The sequence below is a fragment of the Dermacentor andersoni genome, chromosome 2, assembly GCF_023375885.2.
Source record: "Dermacentor andersoni chromosome 2, qqDerAnde1_hic_scaffold, whole genome shotgun sequence".
Taxonomy (NCBI): domain Eukaryota; kingdom Metazoa; phylum Arthropoda; class Arachnida; order Ixodida; family Ixodidae; genus Dermacentor; species Dermacentor andersoni.
In genome coordinates, this window is record NC_092815.1 from 153,117,428 (window position 1) to 153,138,580 (window position 21,153).

The 21,153-nt window shown below is 47.8% G+C and overlaps 1 protein-coding gene across 1 annotated transcript in view; it reads right to left on the reverse strand.

The window, feature by feature from the left end:
• Positions 1-16,490, reverse strand: part of LOC126540575 (uncharacterized) — an 80,070-nt gene extending 63,580 nt beyond the window's left edge. Inside the window, exon 1 of the transcript XR_011892854.1 lies at positions 16,328-16,490. The gene's annotated coding sequence lies outside the window, so the exon portion shown is untranslated. The remainder of the gene's footprint in view (positions 1-16,327) is intronic.
• Between the last annotated feature and the right edge of the window lie 4,663 nt (positions 16,491-21,153).

Consider the following 21,153-nt stretch of genomic DNA (forward strand, 5'->3'; position numbering starts at 1 on the left):
ACCTCGTACATTGAGGAGATCCTCGCGCTTTGCCGCCGTGTCGAAAGTGCCATGCCAGAAACTGATCGCGTGTGACACCTTCTTAAGGGTATAGGATCTACTGCCTTCAACGCACTCGCCGCTCAAAACCCTTCGACGGTGTCGGACGTCGTCTCCGTCTGTCAGCGCCTCGACGCCCTGCAATCTATCCGCTTGCAACCGGACTTTTCCGATAACCCCCTGGCAAACAGTATTGAGCTCCGGTCTATCATTAGAGCCATAATTCGCGAGGAATTGCAAGCGCGTGGCTCACCCCCTTGCAGCAGCGCTGACGTCCAACTTGCTTCTACTGACCTGCGCGGCATTATTAAGGAGGAATTGGCCTCCCTGCAGAACGCCCACCATACCAACGCTTCTCCTTGCCCACAACCGGCTTCTTACGCCCAGGTTGCTGCAATGCCAGCCAATCACACCACCTGCGCCAGTTCACGATCACCTGGCAACTTTAGTCGCCCGAGCTCCGAACCAGCTTTACTACTCTGCCTGGCGTTCGTCGCGGCCTATCTGCTATAACTGCGGCTTTCGAGGACATGTCTCCCGGTTTTGCCGACGCCGCCAGCAAGACGAACGCCGTGGTTACGCTGCCTTTGAACGCGATGGGCCACCTCCTCGCGTCTGCCGCACTTGTGACGATAATCGTCCCGCTCGCCAATCTCGCCATCTCCGGCCGACTTCTCCAACACCGCCCACAACGCACGTGTCTCAAGACGCCGCTCCCCATCACCGCTCCGACGTTCTGTTTCGCCACTTCGGCCTGTCTCCCAACTCCATGTCTAGCGACCGGAAAACTAACCAGTGCAGTTTTTGGAGGGAAAACTGCATCGCCGCGAAGTGCTCCAAATCCTCCTGAACGTCCTTCGAACATGTTATTGGTGTCTGTGGAGGGTGTGCGTTTGTTAGCTCTGATTGACACGGGAGCTACTACATCTGTTATGCGTGCGGACCTGTGATCTCGTCTCCGGAAAGTGAAGACGCCTTATATTGGTTCATCCCTGATTGGGGCTAATGGAGCAATCATTCGACCATCAGCCCAAGTACAACACGCGTCTTCGTTGATGGTATCCGTCATCACATTAAGTTCGCGATTTTATTCCCTTGCCCTCACGAACTAATTATAGATTGGGACTTCCTCTCGTCAGCGTCCGCTTTAAACTCTTTCCGTCAACGTGCAGTGCATATGATCGAGACAAATCATTGCAGCGGGAGTGCCGAGGAGCCACGACTGCGTTTTCTCACTGCTGCCGATTCTGTACTGCCTCCCGGCCACGAGCAAATCATAAGTCTCTCTTCTACGGACATCACCAATGACGACGTGATTATCACTCCTTACGGTCGCTGTCTTGCCCGTGGGATTGTCTTCGCTTCCTGCCTGGTGCGGTTCAAAGAAAGCTCTGCATTAATCATCGCTTTAAACGCGACCACTGAGACAATCCTCCTACCTCCTCAAGGCTTCGCAGTGACCTGTTATGTGGACACCCAACCAGTCTCCCTGCTTCCTCTTGCCGCCTCGCAAGCTCTTCCTCAACAGGGCAAATCTGCTTCATCTGCCCTTGCTTCCGTGATAAGGCCTGACCTTATTGCTGCTCAGAGTGAAGCGTTGCTAAAATTGCTTACGAAGCACCAGGCCTCCTTTGATATGGATACTTTGTCACTCGAACAGACTTTGTCACTCGAACAGACTTCCGCTGCCTTCCATCGTATCGACACCGATGACCAGACTATTGTACGCCGTCATCGCTACCGAGTCTCTTTGGCCAAACGCAATATTATCGAGGAGAACGTCGCCAATATGCTGAAAAGAAACATCATACGTCCCTCCGCCAGTTCTTGGTCATCACCCGTCGTTTTAGTGCAGAAGAAGGATGGATCGGTACGATATTGTGTTGACTACCGCGCGCTAAACAAGATCACCCGTAAGGATGTATATCCGATGCCCCGTATCAATGACACCCTTGATTCTTTGCAAGGCGCGCAATACTTTTCCAGCCTTGATCTTCGCTCCGGATATTGGAAAATTCCAATGCACGAAGCGGACAAAGAAAAGACCGCCTTTTCTACTCCGGATGGTCTTTACGAGTTTAACGTAATGCCTTTCAGTCTATGCAATGCTCCCGCCACATTTGAAAGAATTAATGATCGACACTGTTCTTCGCGGCCTCAAGTGGAAAACTTGTCTATGTTACCTCGACGACATCGTCGTGTTTTCCTCGACTTTCACTAACCATCTACAACGCTTAGATGAAAAGCTTACATGCCTTTCTAATGCCGGACTTCAACTAAACACGAGGGAGTCATTTCGCTAGCCTAGCGATTAAAGTCCTGGGTCATCTCGTTAGCAAAGGCGGCATCCAGCCCGATCCGGACAAAATTTCCGCAGTGCTCAACTTTACACGCCCACTTCGTGCAAAAGAACTGCGCAGCTTGATTGGATTCGCCTCATACTTTCGACGTTCTATCCGGAACTTTGCCAGCATTGCCTCGCCCCTCATTCTCCTTGCTAGTTCCAGTTCCTTCGATTGGAACGATCAGTGCGAAGCCGCGTTCCAAGAACTCAAGCGCGCACTAACATCCCCACCTGTTCTTTGTCATTTTGATGACAAGGCGCCCACATTACTGCATACAGATGCTAGTGGTCAAGGAATTGGTGCCATACTGCTGCAGCGCGACCACGAATTTTGCGAAAAGGTTGTTGCATATGCAAGCCGCGTTCTCACTTCCGCGGAAAAGAAGTACTCGATAATCGAACAAGAGTGCTTGGCTGTTGTCTGGTCCATTCAGAAATTTCGTCCATATCTCCACGGTCGACATTTCACAGTTGTGACCGACCACCATGGCCTATGTTGGTTGCCGACAATCAAAAACCTGTCTGGACGCCTTGGCCGCTGGATACTCCGATTACAAGCATATGATTTCGATGTCATATACAAGTCCGGAAGGAAGCACCAAGGTGCCGATGCTCTTTCGCGATGCCCAGTACCACCATCATCGGACCACATCACATCACCTTGTCAAATTGGCCGCACGGAGGACGCATCGTCTATTACACCGATTTCTTCCTTGACTCCATCAAACCGCCCTTCAGTGCTTTCCACTCACCAGCGCGCCGATTCTTATTGCCGTGGTATCATCAATCGCCTTAGCGGTGTTTCATCTCCACCCAATGCCAGGCTACGGAAACAGCTCAAACTGTTCAAGTTCGAAGACGACATGCTCTACCGGTACATTTTTCACCCGGAAGGCCATCGATGGGTTCCCGTTCTACCGCGCTCTCTTCGCGCTGCAATTGTGCAGGCCTCACACGATGACCCTACGTCAGGCCACTTGGGCTACCACAAAACACATGAGCGCATAGGCAGCCGATTCTTTTGGCCAGGTCTTTCCACGAGCATAGTTAGATATGTTGCCTCGTGCACGCTTTGCTGACACCGTAAGCGACCTACTACTGCCCCGGTCGAGACGCTACAACCACTTCCTTGTCCAGCAGAACCCTTCTCTGTCGTCGGCATTTACCTTTTCGGGCCACTCCCACCTACTCCAGACGGCAACAGATGGATCGTCACTGCTGTTGACCACTTGACCCGGTACGCTGAAACAACCTAAATACGTTCATGAGCTGCCTCAGAAGTAGCGGCCTTCTTCTTGCAGGTTATCTACTTACGCCACGGGGCGCCTCACATTATTTTAAGCGACCGAGGCAAGGCATTTATTTCAAGCACTCTTAATCAAGTTCTGCAAGCGTCCAACACCGGGCACAAGACAACGTCTAGCTACCACCCTCAAACCAACGGCCTAACAGAGCGATTTCATAGCACGCTGTGCGACATGCTTTCCATGTATATTCAACCTGACCATCGCAGCTGGGGTGCGATTCTCCCATTTGTAACATTTGCATACAACACATCTGTTCAGCGGACCACCGGATACTCTCCGTTTTTCTTAGTATTCGGCCAGCACCCCACCTCATCACTCGACGTTTCTTTCTTGTCTGGCCCCGTCAACGTTCACCATTCATTTGCGACCAGTTTGTGTCTCGTCTTGCCCAATGTCGTCGTCGCACCCGTATGAACACTGAAGCCAGCCAAGACGATCGCAAACATCGGTACGATGCCTCTCACCGCGTCGTTTCCTACCGCCCTGGTGACGATGTGCTCCTATGGACACCTGCACGAACACCCGGTTTATGTGAGAAGCTTGAGTCGCGATATATTGGCCCCTACAAAGTCGTAGAGCAGACGTCGCCGGTGAACTATCGCGTTACACCTGTTGATGCCCCAACTGACCGACGCTGCCGCGGAACAGAGATCGTGCACGTTTCCCGCCTGAAGCCCTTTCATCTCCTTTCCACCGTCAAATGTGCGGCCAGACTGGCCGCTTTGGTCTGCTGGGGAAATTAGTGTAAGCATTTATCCAGACTTTATCTTCATCTGTACAAAGTCATCATCAATCATTTCGGCTCGTGTTCGTTTTTGCATCGGCGCCATTTTTCCTTCTTGGAATAAAGCGTCGTCTCGACCGTGGTATTTCAATATATATATATATATATATATATATATATATATATATATATATATATAACACCAAGGATAACATAGGGGAAATTACTTATACTTACTAATTCAATTAAGGAAATGATAAATTACGGGGAATGAAAGTGGACGAAAAAGCAAATTGCTGCAGGTGGGAATTGGCCACACGCATTCGCATTACGCGGGATCGTTCCTCACCTGCAGCAAGTTTTTCTTTTTATCCACTTTCATTGCCATTATATATGCAATTTCTCTAATTTAGTTTGCAAGTACGAGTAATTTATCCCATGTTATCCTTGCTGTCTTTGTTTGTTGGCTCCTCATGACTATATTAATAAAAATCGGGCCCCTTTTCTTGTCGTTCATTACATAACGAGGGTCTCGAATCCGGCAACATTGAGAAAACATGAAGTACATTGAAGGGCCCCTCACCAGGTCTGGCCATTTTGAGTTGACAAGTTCTGTGCATACAACGCGCGCTGACGATCGTGTCTGCTAAGCATTACATCGCTCTGCGCCGCGGAAAGAGCTGTACTATTAAACCCAACGCTGATTTCCCTTGTCCTCGCGGCCGCAGCGCTCCAAGCCGGAGGACGACGTACACGCGCTAGTGCGCCTACGTAACCTATTCGCACTGTGACGTCACTCGTGGTGACACGTGACTTCGAGAATTATTCAAGCCAACATCTGTTATTTGTGTAATATGTTGCTTGAATAGACGAATTAAAGCTTAGGGAAATATTAAAGCGCAGAAACCGAACGTCTGCATGTTTTTTTGTTGTACTCTGCACCGCAACAAGAGAGATGTAGTTCCGTTTCGTATGCTTGTCCACACCGACGTGCAGTCGCGCGCGCAGACACCGAAACTATGTCATTTTCTACCGTGTTCCAGCGACGGGATAATGCTCTGTGATCCACTTGTGCCTGCCTCAGTATTCGTGTAGCACTGACTTACAGCGCTAGTCAGCGGTCCTCGCGCACGGCGCACGAAATCGTGTGCTGCATGAAACAAACACAACGAGACAAACACAACAGCTCGCGTGGGACGCCGTCAGCGGAAGTGCGCCGCGCCGCAAGAAGGTGAGGAGAAAAAAAAATCGAGGTGGGGCCAGTGACGTATGCGTCACGCGATCCTCGAGGTCCGGTATGGGAGAACGCAGGGAAGGAATTTCGCTTGCGGAGGGTAGACGGGGCGCGTGGAGAGAGTGTCTCGCTTGGCAGTGGAGCTCGCCTCCTGAAATCATGGGTTCGCGGCACTGGAATATTTATATCTCGGCTATTAATGAGCCGATTTGAAAAATTCTTGCGGCAGAAAGCCTCCTAGAGGACACATAACTTCAAGCGTATAACCAAAATTTCCTGTGGGGCCTGGTAAGGGGTCCTTTAATAGTGCATAGACTTCTCCGATGCGTGAGACAGACAGCCGAGATCGTGAACTGTTTGATGTACCTCCCTCCAGGCGCGACTAGTGAATTCGCGTTAAGCGCTGAATGTTTTCTTATTTTCTAATTTTCTTTCTTTTCCACACAACTTTTAAGTGCTGTTCGATTCCGCCGGAAATATATTGTATATCTAGCCGAGTTCATGGCCGTTTGCGTACGGGAGACTCCTAAACCACGATGTTAGAACCATTGAGAAATACTATGCCGTGCCACCTGCCGCGATAATCAAAACCCGTATACCGCGGATAATTCAAGCATGTTTTCAGGCATTTCAGATATACTGAATGGACCTAAACTGACTCTACAGACATGGCTCGCACTGACTTTCTAATGAAACCCCCCTCCCCCCCCAAAAAAAAGTTGCAGCGCTAAAGGTAGAGAAAAGTGATGAAGGTTTGCAGTAGCACGCAAATAATAAGAAATAAATAACGTAACGCGTCAACAGTTGCAAAGTTCATACACAGATTTTCTTTAAAAAAAGTCGTTTGTGTCCTGTTATTTTTTCTACATTTGCACTTATATTCTTTCATTCATCCGTGATAGATGTGTTTTCCTGAACGCGATGGCGAAGTTTTTAGGCATGTAGGGCCCTCTGGGCTGTACTTGTCTGCAATAAGGTAGCCCCGCCGCCTATGGGATTATCTGACTGAGCTATGTCGAATGCTCGGTTGCCATAGTCGGAAGTTCCAATCCTTCTATAAGGTTTTTTTTTTTTACTTTGACGATGGTAAGCTTGAAGTTCACTTCCTCCAGTGCACTACATGTGCAGGCTTGGAGTGACGCTTGACACCGGCAAAAGAGAGCGCGTGGGGCTATAGTAATCCAGGTACAACCAAATTAGGAATGCCTACTAAGCTTCAACAATGACCCTCCCTCACAAGAACTGGAACTGGCCTCCATGGTGCAGGATTCCGCCACTGCCTCCCAAATGACTCTCTGAATTTCCCAATGGCCCTCAGTCCTCAGCAGCTGCGGAGCGCCTGACCAAGGCGGCGGTCAGAACTGTAACGCAGCAGAGGGTGCTAAGAATCTCTGGGTCCGGACAGGCCGCCAGTAGAAACTGACTCTTGCAACGTTTAACAACCGAACCCTCTCGAGTGAGGCTAGCTTAGCAGGACTCTTTGAGGAACTATCAGACATTGTTTGGTATATCATCGGCCTTAGTGAGATTAGAAGAACTGGTGAAGCTTAAACTTTGCTGAATAACGGACATGTCTTCTGCTATAGAGGTCTCCCAGAGAAGAATCAATACGGGGTCAATCCGGGGTCAATACGGGAATCAATCCATAAGTACATAGCGGGCAACATTGACGAATTCTACAGCATTAATGAGAGGGTAGCTGTAGTCGTAATCAAACTTAGGTATAGATTAAAGATAGTACAAGCGTACGCTCCAACATCCAGTCACGATGATGAGGAAGTATATCACTTTTATGAAGATGTTGAATTAGCGATGAGAGAAGTGCAAACTCAGTATACTGTAGTAATGGGGGAATTCAATGCAGAAGTGGGGAAAGAGCAGGCTGGTGAACAAGCAATTGCCAACTACGTTGTCGATTCTAGGAACGCTAGAGGAGAGATGCTGGTAGAATTTGCCGAAAGGAATAAGCTGAAAATAATGAACACCTTTTTCAAGAAGCGTAGCAACAGAAAGTGAACCTGGAAAAGCCCTAATGGTGAAACAAGAAATGAAATTGACTTCATACTTTCTGCTGATCCCAGCATAGTGCAGGGTGTAGAAGTGATAGGTAGGGTAAAGTGCAGTGATCATCGGTTAGTGAGGGCTAAGATTCACCTCAATTTGAAGACAGAAAGAGCAAAATTGGTCAAATCAAAAGCAGACAAATTCAGGCTGGTACTTGCAAACAAATATGCAGCCTTAGAACAGAGAGATGATGATGATGATGACATAGAGGCAATGAATGAAGTCGTAACGAGCTTGGCTTCAGTGGCAGCAATTGAAGTGGGAGGCAAGTTACCAAGGCAACCAGTAGGCAACCTCTCCCAAGTAACAAAGGACCTAATAAAGAAGCAACAAAGAATGAAAGTGTCCAGCTCAAGAGATATGATAAGTTTCGCGGAACTGTCAAAACTAATCAAGAAGGCCAAAATAAGTGATACACGAAACTATAACGTAAGAAAGACTGAAGAAGCCGTAAAAAATGGACGCAGCCTGAAATCACTGAGAAAGAAACTTGGCATAGGACAAACCAACACATATGCACTGAAAAATAAGCAGGGTAATATCATCAGCAATCTCGAAGATACAGTAAAAGAAGCGGAAGAATTCTATGCTCACCTGTACAATACCCAGAGGAGTCAGGATACCTCCATTAGAAACAGTAATGAACAGGATACGGAAACTCCTATAACTAGCGATGAGGTCAATAGGGCCTTGGAGGACATGAAACGAGAAAGAGCGGCAGGAGAAGATGGAATAACAGTCGATTTAATCAAAGATGGAGGAGACATAATGCTTGGAAAACTGGCGGCTCTTTATACGAAGTTTCTATCGACTGCAATGGTCCCAGAAAACTGCAAGAATGCAAACATTATACTAATTCCCGAAAAGGGAGACGTTAAATAATTGAAAAGTTATAGGACCATTAGCTTATTTTCAGTATTCTATAAAGTGTTTACTAAAATTATCTCCAATAGTATAAGGGCAACACTGGGCTTTAGTCGACCAAGGGGCCAGGCTGGCTTCAGGAAGGGATACTCTACAATGGATCACATCCATGTCATTAATCAGGTTATCGATAAATCCGCAGCGTACAATCAGCCTCTCTATATGGCTTTCATAGATTACGAAAAGGCATTTGATTCAGTAGACATACCAGCAGTCATAGAGGCATTACATAATCACGGAGTACCGAACGCTTACGTAAATACATTGGAAAATATCTACAGAGGTTCTACAGCTACCTTAGTTGTACACAAGAAAAGCAGGCAGACACCTATAAAGAAAGGGGTCAGACAGGGAGACACAATCTCTCCAATGCTATTCGTTGCGTGCCTGGAAGAAGTATTCAAGCTATTAAACTGGGAAGGCTTAGGAGCAAGGATAGACGGCGGATATCTCAGCAACCTTCGGTTTGCCGATGACATTGTTCTATTCAGCAACAACGCGGACGAGTTACAAGAAATGATTGAGGACCTTAAGAGAGAGAGTGTAAGAGCGGGGTTGAAGATTAATATGCAGAAGACAAATATAATGATGAATAGCTGGGCAAAGGAACAAGAGTTCAGGGATCGCCAGTCAGCCTCTAGAGTCTGTGAAGGAGTACGTTTACCTAAGTCGATTATTCACAGGGCGTCTTCATCATGAGAAGGAAATTCACAGTAGAATAAAAATGCGTTGGATTGCATACGGCAGACATTGTCAGTTCCTGACTGGAAGCTTACCATTATCATTGAAAAGGAAGGTGTACAATCAGTGCATTTAGCAGTGCTGACATATGGGGCAGAGACTTGGAGGCTGACAAAGAAGTTGGAGAACAAGTTAAGGACAGCGCAAAGAGCGATGGAACGAAGATTGCTAGGCATAACGTTAAGAGACAGAAAGAGAGCTGTTTAGATCAGAGAGAAAATGGGTATAGCCGATATTCTAATCGACATTAAGAGAAAAAAATTGAGCGGAGGAGGTCATGTAACGGTCAACGGTTAGATAACCGTTGGACCATTAGGTATAAAAATGAATACAAAGAGACGGGAAACGCAGTGTACGACGGCAGAAGACTACGGGGAGCGAGGAAATGAAGAAATTCGCGGGCGCTAGTTGGAATCGGTTGGTGAAGGACAGGGGTAATTGGAGATCGCAGGGAGAGGCCTTCGTCCTGCAGTGGACATAAAACAGGCTGCTGCTGCTGATGATGATGAGAATATTTGTAGCAGGAATACTTATTCCGGTATATTTGGGTGATACACTTGTACAGACTAGTGAAAAACAGCAGGCAACTCTTATGGACAAGGAAGAGCAGCTTTAAACACAATATCACTAATTGTCAATAAAAGGACTCCCAGAATACCGGAGCGCGGTTGCAAACAATATTTCTAAGAATAAATGGCTGCTGAATTATTAGTATACCAATAAATCTTTGTTGAAGAGAATTCAGGCGCTGTACAAAAAGGACAGAAAAAGGAAAGAAAAAGCTCTTGAAGCAGTTCTGTGTCGTAGACACGTGTAAAATGGCGCATTCCGAGGACAACATTACAGGTTGCAGAGTAAGAGCTCAAACTGCTACATAACTAGATGACAAGACACACTAAATTACCGACTACAAGGGATATCATAAAAAGCCGACAAACAAAGACACCGAGGACAGCATAGGGGAAGTTACATGTACTTATTGATTGAATTAAAGAAATAATAAATCAATGGAAAATGAAAGTGAATAAAAAACAACTGGCTCCAGGTGTGGCACGAACCCATGCATTCGCATCACGCGTTCGAGGCTCTTACAAATGGTGCTCCGTGGTGTCTGTTTGTTGGCTTCTCATTATGTGACTAATGAAAAACGGACCCTCGGTTTCCTTTCTTCTCGTTCGTTACATACCGAGGCCTTGAATCCGGAAGCATTGATGCCTTCAGGCAGCATGTGTCGTTTTATTAACCAGTTGCCTTCACCCAAAAAGATGCCTGCGTCAAAAGGGGATAAACATTAGTACCCCAGAAAGTGGATGGGAAAACGGTGCCGTGGGAGCTCAATTGATAAGAGCATCGCACACGTAATGCGAAGATGTGGGTTCGTGTCCCGCCTACGGCCAGTTGTTTTTTTGATCCCCTTTCAGTTTCCAATAATTTATCATTTTTTAAATTCAATTAATAAGTATATCTAACTTCCCCTATGCTGCCCTTGGTGTCTGTTTTTCGGCCTCTTAAGATACGACTAATAAAAATTGGGCCCTCGGTTTCCTTGCGTATCGTAGACTACAAGGGAAACTCACGAGTTGTCATGTAGATTGTTACGCATAAACCTTGAACAAAGCTTGCATGACCCGCTTTGTTGCTGCATTGTTTCGAAACATTTAGCCTTTGCTTCAATTTCGATAGCTTGCGATACCTTGCTTAACAGACAGCCCAGTAACGTTACCGTAACAGTACACCTACCTTTCGCTTACTGCAGTTTAACAGTAGGTTGTAGTGAAATATTGGGTTAATTGTGACATTCGCAAATATGAAATAGTAAATTTCAGAATACGAACAAAAAAAGTTCGCGTGTAACATACGATTCATATTCGAAACTGCGATTATTCGCCCGCCCCTATATATAATAAATTAGCAAGAAAAGTATGCAGTATGCAGTATGCAGAGAATTAGGCACAGATATTCGTAACTCCTGCCCGAGGAAAGTGCTCAGCGTAGGGAATTTTTACACCCGCAAAGTCTGGCTCAGTACGAAAAACTATTGCCCCGACTGTTACACTAACCCATGGTGAGTTAATGTCGTACTGGATATTTATGACGTCGCTGACAGGCTCGGCCTTATCCCTTTCAAATTGTCTATGTTTTTTTTTTCATTTCTTGTGCACATTTATTTGCTCTAACATTCGCCACCAATTTTTGGTTCCAGGTGCGAGTCGTTTTCTAGACTTTCTCACGAGCGACCCGCACATTGCCGGAAAGCCATCGAAGGCTGCACGTCCCCATCACGGCACCACCGAACTGAATGGCAGCATCTGCCTCTATACACACCGTGACGACGTGATCGACAGTTTTGAAATCACGGGCCAGAAATCAATGCCAGCGGGTAGTGAACACTGCGACCTGCTGATCCGGTGCTGCTACGTTCTCGATGACGACATGACCCTGCGACCGGAGGCCTCCAGAACAGGCGTCACTAAATCAAAGTCGCGTAATCACGGCGAGGCGACCGGATGGCCTGACCTCGGCGAACGTCACTCTCCAACGACGCTGGTGGCAGTCCGCGAGCGGGACGCGGCCTTCCCGAGACTCCTCGCAACAGGAGGTCAGCGGGCCAGGGCCGACTTCGCCCGCAACGCTCTGCTGCTGGCGAGGTCCGAGCGCTTTGCTGGCCTTCGACTGTGGTGGACAGAGTCCCACGGAAGCAGCGTCGTCGCTCGAGGTTTCGTCCGGGCGGTGAGGCACCTCGCCGCTGAACTGCAGAAGGCAGGTTGTACTTTGGGATTCTTCCTGCCGTACGCAGCGGCGCATGCTCAACCCGCCCGGTACGCGGCGAGGGTGCGTGTGCTCGAGGAGATCCTGGGTGCCACGGCGTCGCTGCTGCTCTACCCGACCACGTCGGTGCTTGGCAACGTCAGCGAGTGGCCTTCGCCCTCCCGGATGATGGCTGCCAGTGAGAAGGCCTCCGGTTTCACCGAGACTCCGTCCGGTCGTTCGCTGTGCCATCTGCTTCCTCCGGTAGCGGCTGTGTCCGTTGTGCTCGCGAACGCCTCGGACTCGTGCGACGTGAACGCGATCCAGCGGGTCTTGCCGAAGGCGTCGTTTCTGAGTCACGAGCGACTCTCGAAGCTGTGTCGATCGTGGCACTCGGAGTGGAAGGTGTCGCGGCACCGGTACCATAGCTACGCTTGCGGCTTCGACGCGCGCGGCAAGAAGGGACTCGTGTTCCAAACTCCGCCGCAGCAATTGAGGTACCGCACGGCGCTTCTGGCCCGCACGCAGTCGAAGTGCTTCGGGTTCGTGGAAGGCAAGCCGGCTTTTCCGCGCGACTGCTACAAGTCCCCGCTATTGGTTTCAGAACGCTAGCACAGTGGACCTTTAGCCGGTTTTGTTTTGCAGCTCAAAGTGATATGTTTTTGTTGAAGAAGTTTTCATTTTGTCACGACGTTTATTTTCATTAGCTGCTGCGTGCAAAGCCCATTGCGGTGGCAGAGATGAAAGCGATCACGTTATAGTTGTGCACGATGCAATTACGCGACAGTCAGTTAACGTTCCTATTTCGATGTTTATTCGCCACATTCTCGTTGTGAAGCACGAGAGGTGCAGGAATAAACTTTATTTGTAGAAATGAGGTGATGGTGGAATTTTCCGATGTGGGTGGCGTACCCAATCCAGGAAGCATGAGAAAGTGAAAAAAGAATCCCTCACAATTAACGAACTACGAGAAATTTAGAAGTAAACTGCGAGACGTGACGTAGTTAGTTTGAATAATTAATTTTGATGCCGTAGGGGTTTTAGAAGTGCCGAACTTGTAATGTCGGACTGCCGAACTACACTGTCATGCCGAGAGAAAAGTGACCTATGGGTTTTTATGTAGCGCTGCCTTGAAGCCATGCGGGGTGCTTATTCTAATGGTTGAGAAATACAAAGGCGACGACTTTATAAGAAATAACTCCTAGCCTATTCCGCCACTGAACGTTGCTCAGAATGGTCCTTGCGTGATTACCCGCCGGTTATACATTTGATGCATTCATTTGACCTTATGGCGCAGATGAGAACTCGTGCCGTGTTTCTTTTTAAAAAAATTGAACCTAATAAAATGTGACCTGTGTCATAAATTTCCCAACTTGATAATGTTAAGCTTTTCGTATGCGTCGCCTCAATGTCTTTCAGAGGCAATTTTAGGGAAATGTTCTACAGCTTATTGCAACTGCAGATATGAAACCGGGCAGAACGGAACTCACAGCGTCTTAGTTGAAAGCCGGAGTCTAGTACCAGCTCAGAGATATCTGTCCCAACAATGTGTTATGGGTGACATACTCTGGCGTTCCACTTAATAGCTTCCCAAACGCCTCACTCGCACTCTTATGGACAAAAAAGAAAAGCATTTGCAGTACCCACGCATTACCACAAATATTTTGCGGATGGCTTTCAAGAAACTGCTGTCTGCATGCCAGTCGGATATGGCACAGGGTTTATCCGGCTTAATATCTGGCTTCATTAATGCAAACGTCCCCAATGTTTCACCAGTCCGGCTCACGGACAACTGATGACGGCACAACCGACAGCACGTTTCTGAGAAGTGGCATGGCTGTTTACACGATATGCGTTCATTCTCAATAAGTGAATAGGTCTATGTTCTTTGCAGTGGCCGAGACCTTGTTCGTAACACAGATTTCTGCGTTTGCCCGGTGTTTTACTATGCCCGAGAGAAGTCTTGTAGCATCAAGACTTACCATTACGGGATTGTCCAGAAATGCAGTAAAATCTGGGCACAATGCTGTCATCTTTCAGGTCTTCTTGGTAAGTGTCGAATCAATGAAATTCGGTTTAAATTCTAACATTGACTGAAGCTTGTAACGTCAGAGTTGCATTGTTTCCTAGGCGAGATTTTTTGTTTTTGCAAATTTTAATTTACAGTACTGCTGGGTTGAGGACGAAGACGCAGACCTCTTTGTTTTCTTTGTCGGAAATTCTAGATACTGTTTCTTGCCATTTGAAAGAAAATAATTAAAACGCGCATATTTCCTGCAAGTTCGGGCCCTAATATTTCAACTTACACTGGAAGAGCGTATCGCACACCAGAAGGAATTTCTCATTGTACCCATAAGTAGTGCTATCTCAAGCTTGCGAGAGACGTCATTGTAGGCGCCATTTTGACTCTTGCTCTCCAGTTACTTTTCCCACTTCTCTTCCCCTTCACATGGTAACCACAAAAAGGAGGTGGTTACTATGTGATCATTAGTTCATTAGTGATGATGACGATTCTCATCATCATCCCTCTGATGATTGCAGCGGTGTAAAGACAATGAACCTTCTCCGATAAACTTCAGCATTTGTTCCTGGTAGCTGCGCGCTGTAGGTATCGCGACATCCGTATTGATGATGTGAGTGAGGTACTAGATTTTTCCCGAAATTGACACCGCACCCCGACCGTGCTGCGAAGCACTCTATGCAGGATACGTGTGAGTAAATTCCGAAACCACAACGTCTGCCGCGTAGATAAGTCACTTGTCAAGCTCTGTTCTGATGCTACCAAGGCAGCGTTGCAAAATCTCTAGAACATTGTTGCATGCCGATCGGCACATCCATAATCTGGAAGGGTAGCAAGCTGTCATTCCATCGTTTCCCTTATACCAGCGACGCAAAGAAGAGGCAGCTATGCGCCCAGGTACTGCGAATGGCAAGCCCATAATGCTGACGATGGCTGTATGCGCGCTGAATTTGAAAGGAAATGACTACTTTTTGCGAAGGCAAGAGTACAGCGGCCAGGCACATTCCATGCTGTTAAACTCAGGCAGGTAGCTCGGCAAGCCCGTTTTTAAGAAAACACGCATGAGCTCAAATGGTCAACCGCTACGTAAGTAAACATCCGTTTTAAACTCGTACTGAATATTGAATATCCAGATACTAAGTCCTAACTAGTAGTGCCGATTTGATTAGCTTGCATCCAAGCATCGGTAACGCGAAACTTAATACATCATGTTCATGCCTTGCATAAAATGTCAGGTGACGTCAAAGCAACCCGTATTGTTACGCGCTCGGTTAACAACACTTTAAGAATTGTTGTGCGCTCACGCCCTCTGGCCCGAAGAATCACCGGCAGCGCGAAGTGAGAGCTCTCAATAAAAAATGACCAACCCTTCCGCTTCCGGAAAATGGAGGTAAGCGAAGCTTGTCCTGCGCGCACGTGACCTTCGTCCCGGTTAAGTAACCCACACGTAACGGCACCGGATTGCTTCGGTCACCTGCTTCCTCAGCTCGGGATCTTCTTGTCGTTGCTCTCGGATTGGCTGGGCTCGGGTGGCTCTAACGGCTGGATTCACGCGCCGACAGAAAGCCCTTCCATGGTGAGTTCTCGCTGCCGCTCGTCGAACGCTGCCCGTTCCTCAGGGGAGCGCAGAACGCATGGGCGACTCATTTGTTTTCCGAGACTGCACTGAACGGAAACGAAGCCGGCGGCAGCGCGCGCGATACCCTTTCCTGCCCTTTCTCTCTCCAGCTGAAGCGAAACGGCTCTGAATGGCTGCGCGCGTGACGTGAGCGCGCGCCTATTCAGCTGGAATGCTTCCTAATGACTCACGCTCCGGCGCCGGCCAAGCTGTCTACTCATCAAACCGCCCTTTTCCGCAGCTGCTCTGTTCTGTTAGCAACTGGGTTTTTGCGTGACCATGACAACGCCACTTGTGAGCCAATACAAGCTTCGCTTGAAAAAGTGCCTGCGTATTAGCAGACGACCGCTCGACGTTTTCGCTAGCGCACGTACACGCCTTCATTTCGCAAACTAGAAAGTGATATAAATCATTTACAAATCCTTGCTTACGCTAAATTACCACCGCCTCTAAGGCAGTACTCGTTTAAATATCCGCGCTAGAAGCATGCAAATCGCCGGTAAGAATAGCATCACCTGGCTGTCTACTATGTCACGGAAAACGGGAAATTAAAGCATTTCTTACCTGTAGTAGTATGCCGGCGTATCGGAGACCTGCTTGCACTTGTTCAGTCTTGCCGCTGTGCCGAAACACTCAGCGTCACTGACGCCGGCTACAGTGAAAATACCACGAAATCGCATCGTCAAGATGGTGTGCGGCTCCCATTGCACGGCACACTTTCGCAAGCACAAGCCGGCGGCTCCGGCTCCGTCGTCTGTCCTTTACGCCAACAACTACAAAGTACTTGGCCTATCCGGGAATGGTAAATGTTATCATCTTTGCCCATGCCTCAGCCCTGTTGTCAGACTAAACGCCGCACGCAACAGCCGTGTCACATCAGGGAGGAGCTTTGCGCCGATTCGCACTCTCTTGCATACGTAATCATGCGAACGACAATTAAAATATGGAGTCGGATACCTCGGAGCACATACACGCTAGAATTCTTCCAAATGATACTGTGTAGAAACATGACTGCCTCTAACTTTTCAATACAAACATACCCACTTACTGCAGTCAACAAAACGTTAATGATTCAATTTTAGTTAATTTGGCTGCGGACAGCGATAATTATAATCTCATTTTGTGTCCCCCTGGCCACATAACTTATATGCACAAGTGGCCTTCGCGTACCTCCCAGGTTCTAAATTTAAGAAAACCATAAAGCTTAATTTTGAACACCCTGTACATACACGAAGTTCACTTTAAACTACACACAACGATTTAAATATCGCAATTGAGAAAAGCTGTGCTAAAGCTCAATCTGAGCTTCGACACAGTCCTGGATCCAGCCGTCATCCTTGCTCGACTTAGGCGATCCCTCAAGAAAGGGGAAAATCATGATAACCTGCTTCCTGCACAGCTCAAGTTCAGCCGGTGAATACATCGCCTCCGCGCGGAAGAAACTCGAAGCACACCGCCGCCGCGTGTGTGTGCCTTGGGTACAGGCCATAACCCGCTTCCTGTAGATGGGCTCTGTACCTACAACAGAAATATCCCTTGCCGCTCCTTCCACTTTGCTCGCTGGGAAACGCGTAGCACGCGAAATCAAAGATAACACCGGCAAACACAGACCTCAGTAGAGCACCTAAGATTACGAATAAAACGGGCGGCACCGTGGAGATCAAAGGGGGACCAGGATGGTCTGTGGGTTGGGGGCCGCTATCAGCCGCTATCAGACGCCAAAGCCGGAGTTAGCCGGATGGGACGGGGGGGGGGGGGGGTGTTCAGCTGACCTTTTATACGTTATGTGAACACACGTTGCGTTGCGTGGGAACACAAGACCTGAATTCTGGTATGTTCATTGCTGGAACGAATAATGCTGAAGCGCACGAGAACAAATAAGCAATTTTTTTACGCGCTGTCTCATCTTATGGGTGGGCAACAGCGGGAAAGCATAAACGTGTACCTGGCTCAACTCCAGCATAATTATTGCGCTCGATTCTCCTTCAGTTTTTCCCCAGACGTGGCGATCCGACATGTTCACCCAGAGCGTTACTAATGCGGAGGCAGTTCTGACAGTCAACTATGGAGTGCCCACGCAGGGGTATTATACACTTTCTTCTTTTCCAGTAATTTATTATTTTTTACTTACTCCTCCTTAAAGGGAAGCTGAAACACTTTTCGAAAAAAATGAGTTCACTTCGGCATTCTACAGTTTTTAGTCCATTGAACACGAATATCTAGTTTAAAAAGGGCGGAAACAGACACAAGCGGCTGTTTTTTGCAAGAAAACGCAAACCAGCGCCTCAGGGCATCGCGCGAACGCCGCTGTTGCCCGTGATTGGTCGGGACCGATGTGACGTCATTCACGGGGGTCACCGGTCGGCGCCGCCGTTTCAGAGCGTAGCACGCTGTTCTGGTCTAGCCGTCTAGCTTCACATATGAGTTGTGAGCATTATGGAACGTTCTCGCTGTCTCAGACAGCTTGTATTTTCGCCTTACATGTTCGAACCGACAGCCAATACGGAAAACGATGGCGGCAACGACGATGTTGAGTGTGCCAACAGCGAGAACGATGTGTGCACCTTCTCGAGCATTGGAAATATTAGCTGGTACGCATGTTTTTTCATGTAGCTGCACGTTGTAATGACAGGAGAAAAAACGCGCTAAAGTGTCACTGGGAACTTGTTGCTGGAAGAATGCCGAAACACTAACTCCTCATTAGATTGTAAACGCGGGTGCAATTCCGCGATGTAAAGCACCTTGCCGCTGCTTGTCTAAAGTTCGGTGGTTTTTTGCGTGCTGATACACGATCGCGAACATAAGTACCGCGTTTCAATGCGCGCACATACAGTGCTGCGAGGCACAGTCATGGAAGTTGCTTATCACACACATCCAGATCGAGATGGCCAGGGGGATTATATGTGCAATATTCAGACTATTCAGTTCAGTTCAGATTCAGTTCGACGACTTTGCGATTGTGGCTCGATCAAGAATCGGTATGCGTGCTGCATGCTAGTGTTCACACACAGATATTAGGCAGTTTTAGCACCGCCGTGTGGTAAACACGGTAACTTTACGGTAACTGCAACCGTACGTCGAATGTCGCTAGGCAAGCCTAGCAACAACGCGTTTCCGCATTGGTCGTAAGGCTATCCGGCTACGCTAAAGTTGTGTTACCAGACATTCATGGCTGCAAATATTCGCATTTCTCGAGTGCATCAATGTGGGCACCGGAATTGGAATACCGATTGCCCGCATCGTTGTCAAGCTCTGATGATAATCACTGTCGCTGAAATGGTCCAATCACAGCACAGTTGATTTTGTCGGCACGAAATTCTCTGTCCTCACCGCACTGACCCACTGCGCTGCAAGCTTCTTGTCCTTCGGGAACATGTGAAACACCACATCGTCTCGCCCGCCTGTGTTCGCACAGCCGAATGCTGCATAGAACGAGGGCATGTTGGGCGCCCGTGGCTTTAGACACTCACGCAGCACAGAAAGGAAGCACAGTTCACGAAAATCGCAAAAGAAAGCAAACGTCAGCGGCGGCAGATCTCTCGTAGCGTCGTTTCGTAAAGCGCAGGAGGGAAAGAAACACGCCAGCACATGCCAGCACGCCGGTCCGCTGGGACGCTCCCCGGGAATGACGTCACTCTCGCTGGTTCTCTCCTCCGGCAGCCTCCTCACCTGACACTCCGGGAAGCGACGGGGGCGTGTCCGCGGGGGGGGGGGGGGGGGGCTTTAGAAAGCGATTTCCGCCCCTCATATTAACAACACGAAGAAAAAAATTTCAGAACCGTAAATTAATAGGTCTGTTCTTTCCCAACCCCAGCAATTCATGGAATTTGAAAACTGTTTCAGCTTCCCTTTAAACTATGCCAGCTAGTACCTGACGAACCTGAAAACGATGTGCTTTATTAGAAAGCTCGGGTACATGCTGATACCATCTCCTCCATATGTGCTGACAAAGTCTAATTCTTCAATTTGTTGAATACCTGTAAAACACACACACACACACACACACACACACACACACACACACACACACACACACACACACACACACACACACACATATATATATATATTGCCTAAGCATATAGATACAAGTGTAAAACATCCTTTGGGCTCGCTGCATTTACGTTCCAGCCTAGATAGACGCATACGCAATGTACTATACGCATTCATTTTTTCAATCGTTGGCGCCAATTCAACGTAAATTTCACACAAAGTAGGAATTGCACGAGAAATCGGTGACGACAAAATGATTAAACACTTCATATATAGTGTCGCCTGCGTCTACCTATATTTCAGATTAGAAATGTTGAGCTGATGATTTTTGTTTAAATTTTCAGGATGATAACCGATGTCCACGACGGTTGGCACTAAAAGAGAGAAGGCTAAATAGAGAGAAAGAAAATGGTAATAGGCACCTGGGGAAAAATAAAACAGTGTCACATTTATCCCACACAATGTTCCCCATTGGTTCAGGACAAACGGCTACGGAACTCGGACAGCCCACTGGACGGCTGAGTGAGTTTGCGCAGTAATGTCACCCATTCGTACGCAGTGTGCCCCGTTTCAGGTCTCTTGGCTGCCCCCGATAAATCGCTAACGCCTCAGCGTTTCGAACGAGTTTCAAACGCCTTTCAAACGTTGAAGCAAACATGACCGCTTAACCAAAGCAAGATCGCGGAATTTCAAGATTTCTTCATTCCTTTACTAATCTAAACGTAACGTTTGCTCATTTCCCTCTTGAAGTGATCGCAGCAGGTTATGCCTGCGAGTAATGCAAGTATTTTGTTCCACTTGTTAATATTTTATTCTTTCTGTAGTGATTGGATGTGTGGGTGCGTGTGTGTACGCGGTATGCGGGTGTGTTTTTTTTTTTTTGCGCCTTCATTTGTTTTACCAGAATGAGTTACAAACTAGGCCAACAGCAAGTTTTTCGAAGGTTAGAGCATCAAGCTGGCTCTGCTGGGGCAGCGAGGTTCGATCCCACAATCGGGAACGGAATTTAATTCATTTCCTTAAACGTATGAGCCATTCAGCAAGACGACTGCAGAACCCGGCAGACACAGTCAGCAAAGTCCGGGAGGGTACGAAAGTACAAGCTTCGCTTTCAGAGACCGAATGCAATACAACAGCTTGACTGCTCGTTATGCTTAGTTAATATGAATGTAGTGTGGGGTTATAAGTTTATCAAACGCCTTGGAAATCTGCAGACATGCAATCAGTCGAGAAGTCGGCGTCAACAAAGTCGTGCATATCACTAGTAGCACTAGGAGCTCGAGATAGCTATGTCACCTCGGGTCATTGGGTTTTCTTTTCTTTTGCGCTGCGCATGTGCTGCTCTTCAAAGACAAAAACGACCTTTCGAAGATTCTTCGGTGTTGGCCGGAATTGAG